Raw genomic sequence first — 6,173 nt, 5'->3', positions numbered from 1 at the left:
TAAACATGGAGAAATTACATGTTCAAGCAGAATCGCATTCAGCCAAGTCAGGGTTCAGGGACGTCAGTTTTGACTGACGGTAGTACCTGAAAATCCGTTTCAAGGGCCAACAATGCAATGGGCTTACTGACGAAAAAGCTAAAAATATGGCCAGCCGCAGCTGAAGAGATGGTTTCACAAAACATGCTGACTTCCCGGCCACCAAAAGAGAGGACTTGCCGCCGCCTCCCATCTCTCCATCTGCTCCTTTGTTCTACTACCGTACTCCTGTGGCTCACCTCGCACTGCCTTAACAGTGCCTTAGAGCACTTTAGGAGCCAAGTTCACTCCCTGAGCAGGCAGGAAACTCACCCAGAAAAGCAGGTGGTGTTCCACCAGCTTCAAGAGCTCAACTGCCTTGCAGAGACAACCAGCAAGCATAAGAGGTGGCACAAGGAAGGAGGCAGGACCACGCATCGGGAAGAAGGAGAGGGAATTTGTCCATCTCCTTTTTGTGGCAGTCAGCCCGGGCTGCTAGCTCATACCCGGGTGAAACGACACACTCCGTTTGCAGGGAGGGCTAAAAACCCCTTTACTTTTAGAAAGGACACCACCCAGGACACAGTCAGGCATCTTTTAAGGCAACTTTTAACTCCCTCTTGCACGGAGAGACTCCCTAGCTCTCTGGGAAAGGCTGCAGCTGACAGGCGTCGTTCTTTCCTTCCGCCAGAGGTGGAAGCTAAAGTGATTTCAGGGAAGGGTTATAAAAGGGTTTATAAAAGTTATACCAATTTTTGAATTGTTGTTAATGACTGGTTCCATGACATTTTCCCCAGAGAAACAGGAAGCAACTCACAAGCACTGGAGGAGCACCAGATGGAAAAGTCACTTTCTGCACTCTCGTAGTCGTCAGGTTCAGTGAATTTGCACTTTGCCGGATTTTACTCCTGCAGAAAGAGGATTTAGCGAGTGAGTGAGCAGGTGATTTAGGGAGTACCACCGGGTCAGGTCTTTCCCGCTTAGGCAGAAAGCCTCCCCGCTCCCGGCGGTTTAGGCAAAAACCCTACATTTCATCCAAGCCCTAAGCTGTAGTCTAAAAAGCCACCAGCGTGACAGAGACGGTCTGTACCAGAATCCTACAATCGGCCTTATTTCACTCAAGTGCAGCCTACAGATTGTCTTGCAGAGTTTGTGCAGATGCTCCACAAGCACAAAGCTACAGCAGAAGGTGAGACGAGGAAAGAATTTTAGCTCTCTACCCCAACAGCCCCCAACAGCAAAGACCCTGTGTCTGATGCAGACCACAGATTTGACATCCCTCTCCATGAAAAAACAAACAAAACCAACACAGATCAGAACTTGACGCTGGAGCCACTTTACCCAGCTACCTCCTGCGGTTATTCCCCAACACGACTATACTTCCGTTCAAGAGTTGCAGTCCCCGTCTACCGTGGCGAAGCTCGCACCAGTTCCCAAAGGCACTTCTGACCTTACGCTCTTTTTTACCTTGCTCGGTGCACCTGGACAGACAGACGTAGGCGCTGAGTGTCTCAGGACAGAACATACACGCAGCCTTCCCAGCACAGGGAGACAGTGGTGAGCAAGGCACTCCCAGCACACCACACCGCTCGCCTCTCCCAGCACGAATTCCAGAATCCCAGCACGAATTCCAGAATCCCAGCATCACAATGAAGAGAAAGGCCTTCCAGAATCACTGGAGGTCCTCTGGTCCAGCCCCCCTGCTCAGGCAGGGTCACCTACAGCAGGCTGCCCAGGACCGTGTCCAGGCGGCTTTTGCGTATCTCATTCTGAAACATACTTTGACAAAGAGCAACCTGACAAGCCCAACTGCAAATGCATTTGCAACACGTGCAACAGGCCCGGCTTGTTGGTGACTCTCTCCTGCCAATTTAAGGCTTCTCTCCACCACACAAGTCAAGCAATACCACACCAGCAAAGCCTTGTCACCATTAGTTCTCTAAAACTGTATCCGACAGCTTCCTAGGGAGAAGGCACAAAATTAACAGAAGCCTGATTATGTTCGTTTCACTGTCTTAACAAAGCAAACCCCAGGCAGGTCAAGGCAGGAAAACCAGTTGATGCAGCAGGTGAACAAGAAGCTGTCCTCAGCAGAACAGGGTACGGTACTGTGTGCCCAAACGCCTGTGCCAGCTGCCAGCCAAGACCGATACAACCATCCAGAGGGAGCACCTGAACGACCCCGGTTAGCCATACACCCCACACAGGGCTCAGCATTCCCGACAGAATTAAGTCCCTAATTTTTATCAAACCCCCATCATTTTATCAAACATGATCAGGAAGCAATTATTAGATCTGAAAGACTGACGCCACGCTTCCTTTCTATTGGCAGAAGTTCCAGACCTGGAGTCACGGTTTATTAAGGAAGGGCAGAGAGGGGCGTGAGTAACAAATCTTAAAGATGACAAAAAGGGGAAAACATCAGACTCAGAAGACCAGAGGTTAATGGATCTGGCCGCAATGCCCGTTACTGGGAAACTCGCCTGAGCCACAGCAATGTACTGGTGCTCCCACTCCTTCCAGGCTTCCTCCGGACGGGACTCCCACGTGGCCTGTGTGCTCCGGATCCGCCACTCATTCCCAGCCAGCAGAAACTCTTCTCCCTCCTGCCTGCAATAGCCTTACTTACACTGGGTTTGGGCTTTTGTCTTGATCAGCACTTGATAAGGGAACTGACTCTGAGCAACTGGATGTGCCCACGCCAGTGCTGCGGATGAGGACAGGGACCATTTCTCAAAGGCAGAGCTGTCTTCTTTTCTTCTCAAGTTTTTAAAAACAATGTGTCTGTGGAGAAAAAAACCCAACAGAACACCTTTGAAAAAAAATCCCAAGTCACAGATATTAAGTGCTACTCCTGTATCGCCAGGCAGAAATGCAGCAGTGCTGCTAAGATGCCTTAATAGAGCAGAGCACGAGCTGGCCAGCAGGCAGTAAGGGGAGAGCAGCCACTGTCAGGGAGCGCCCACCCCAGACAAGGCTTCTGGGGGTCTTGGTTCACATGGGCCTCATCTCCGGGTCAGATGGAGTCCTAATTCAGACACAACAAGGGGTCTGCGTTCATCGGCACGTGAAAGCAATTCAGCTCTTTGCAGGACTGAACTGGTGCGGGAAACGTTAAATCTTCTGGCCACAACTGGAGTACTGTGTCCAGTTTTGGGCTCCCCAGTTCAAGAGGGACAGGGAACTACTGGAGCGAGTCCAGCGTAGGGCAACCAAGATGATTATGGGACTGGAGCACCTCCCTTATGAGGAAAGGCTGAAAGAGCTGGGACTCTTTAGCCTGGAGAAGAGAAGGTTGAGGGGGGACCTGATTAATGTTTACAAGTATCTAAAGGGTGGGTTTAAGGAGGACGGAGCCAGGCTCTTTTCAATGGTTCCCAGCGACAGGACAAGGGGCAATGGGCACAAGCTAGAACATAGGAAGTTCCGTTCAAATACACGGAAAAACTTCTTTACAGTGAGGGTGACAGAGCACTGGAACAGGCTGCCCAGGGAGGTTGTGGAGTCCCCTTCTCTGGAGATTTTCAAGACCCGCCTGGATGCAGCCCTGAGGGATGTGGTTTAGGCAACCCTGCTCTAGCAGGGGAGTTGGACTAGATGATCTCTAGAGGTCCCTTCCAACTCTGAAGATTCCGTGATTCCGTGATTCTGCTCCTGATATCTCCTCGTAGCCAGGCAGCTGCAGCCACGCGGTCACTGAGCCATGAACCGCGTTGGGACAGCAGACATCTAAGTGCCTGAGCTCTTTTCAGGGGAGCTGGAATAAGAAGGAATAATTAGTGCTGGAGTCCCAGCGAAAGCCTGTCTGGAAGGACTGCAAAGAGGGCCGTTTTCAGTTCTGAGCCCCAGAAAGGCCAGGAGGAGAGAGGGAACCTTCTCTTGCAGAAGGAGACGAGGGACTAGGGAAGTGGCCGGGAAGCAAACTGCTCCTGGGCAGGAAGGAATAGCTCTGTGTGGCACTGTCGCTGGGATCCGGCATCGGGAAGCAGAGACAACCAACGCCTGGCAGCAGGGGTCATCTGTACGCTCTACGTTTCAACTCTGTGCTGCATTGCCGGGAGAGAAAGGGAAGGAAAGAAGCTGAATTAAGCCACGCACACGAGAGAGACCCAGAATTCTCAGGAAAAAGAGCTACCTCCGTCACATAACTTAGCTGTCAAAATATACGCCGTGCGTTAATAAGAATACAGAATAAGCTCTTAATATGCTGCCCTCCCTTATTGGCACATTCACCCTTTCCTTCCTCCTCAGCTGTCAGTCACTTTGAGCTGGTATCTCTTCTCATTTTGCCCAGCACCTGACCGCAATTGGCACCGAGACCAGAGCGGGAAAAACTATGAAAGTGTGCCTTTCAGCGTATCGTCAGGTTGACAGAGTTCCTTCGTAACAGAGGTCTGCTGGAGTCTCGGCTGCAGTCTGTGAGCGTATCAAACGTATTACCTGCCATTGGATTTTGAAGGAGGTTTTTAAAATTAGTTTTAAACCCTACCAAAAATGAGATAGGGATTAACATGGAAAAGATGACCATAAAGTCCTTAAACATAAAAGAAGAATCCTAGTGTCTTAGCAATCTGGCTATAAACTAACTCTTTTTAGCAGGTTAGCAATTTAGGAGAAAGAGAGACAGACAGATGAGAAGACAGAGGTGGTTTTTGTCAAAGTGAATACTGAAGGTGCTCAAATCCTGGTAACTCTGCCTTACGCTAGCACCAACGTAAAAAAAACCTCAAAACCACGTCGATGGTATTGGTACAAGTAACAGTTGAAGAATCTGTCCTTAAATTTGTTCAGAACAGTAAGAAAGTTAGCATTTGAAGAAACTCAGGTAAGCTGTTTGAAGACTGTCAGCATTTACAGTCAACATTTTCACATGTGCACGTTTTCTAGTTGTATTCTTCCATCTTTCATTTGATAGTACTTCCTTTAAGAAAAAATACCTCTTCAAAGGTGCTGGAGTATACAGTTAATTCACCCGAGACAAAGAGGACCCTGTGGGGGTTTCATCTTATTTAGGAATGCAACATCTGGTGCACAGGACCAACAGTAATCTCAGATTCCAGGAAACAAAACTACTTGTTTTATAATACTGCCTCGCTTTATGTAAAGAACACGGCGTTTATATAAAACAGGTGCTTATAGTTTTATAGCTGCATTTATCTCTATTTAGTTAAATTTTTCCAAATATGCAGAGAACTCTTGCAAAAGAAGTGGGGTTTCAATCTCTAACGTAGAAAGCGAGAGATCGATTTTGTGTCAGCCACGTTTCTGTTCTGAAAACAGAAATGGTCTCCATTTGAGTGATGCATTAATAGTGGTACGAATCTTTTAGAATCATAGAATGGTTTGGGTTGGAAGGGACCTTAAAGATCATGTAGTTCCAACCCCCCTGCCCTGGGCAGGGACACCTCCCACTAGGCCAGGCTGCTCAAAGCCCCATCCAGCCTGGCCTTGAACACTTCCAGGGAAGGGGCAGCCACAGCTTCCCTGGGCAACCTGTTCCAGTGCCTCACCACCCTGACAGTAAAGAATTTCTGCCTGATATCTAATCTAAATCTACCCTCCTTCAGCTGTAAACCGTTACCCCTCATCCTATCGCTACACTCCCTGATAAAGAGTCCCTCCCCATCCTTCCTGTAGGCCCCCTTTAGGTACTGGAAGGCTGCTATAAGATCTCCCCAGAGCCTTCTCTTCTGCAGGCTGAAGAACCCCAACTCTCTCAGCCTGTCCTCATAGGAGAGGTGCTCCAGCCCTCGGATCTTCCTTCTTAACCCCCTTTTTTCTTCAAAAAAGGAGGACAACCCAGAAAAGAGAAAGAAGGAATGTACTACAAGAGATGAAACAGCTTGGCCAGTGTTACGGCAGAGCAGCCGGGTGGCTCAAGCAGCAAAACGATGCTCTTAGGTCCAGGCAGCACCCACACACTTCAGCCAACATGCCCAGAAGGGTCACGTTAAGAGAGCATAAAGGATGATTTTCAAATTACAATGAGCAAAAAAGAAATCAACGTACACAGAAAACTAAGATTTGTTAATACGGAAGCAAAGCGACCTCATTACCTGGTCATTATAGATTTCCAGCACGTTGAAAGTGTTCTGTAAAGACAAGAAGTAATTAGAAGGTAAAAGAGACAGGCAACAAACAGCAAAAGCTAGGCT

This window comes from Rissa tridactyla, chromosome 3 (assembly GCF_028500815.1).
Source record: "Rissa tridactyla isolate bRisTri1 chromosome 3, bRisTri1.patW.cur.20221130, whole genome shotgun sequence".
Lineage (NCBI taxonomy): Eukaryota > Metazoa > Chordata > Aves > Charadriiformes > Laridae > Rissa > Rissa tridactyla.
Note: the sequence above shows the minus strand (reverse complement) of the source record.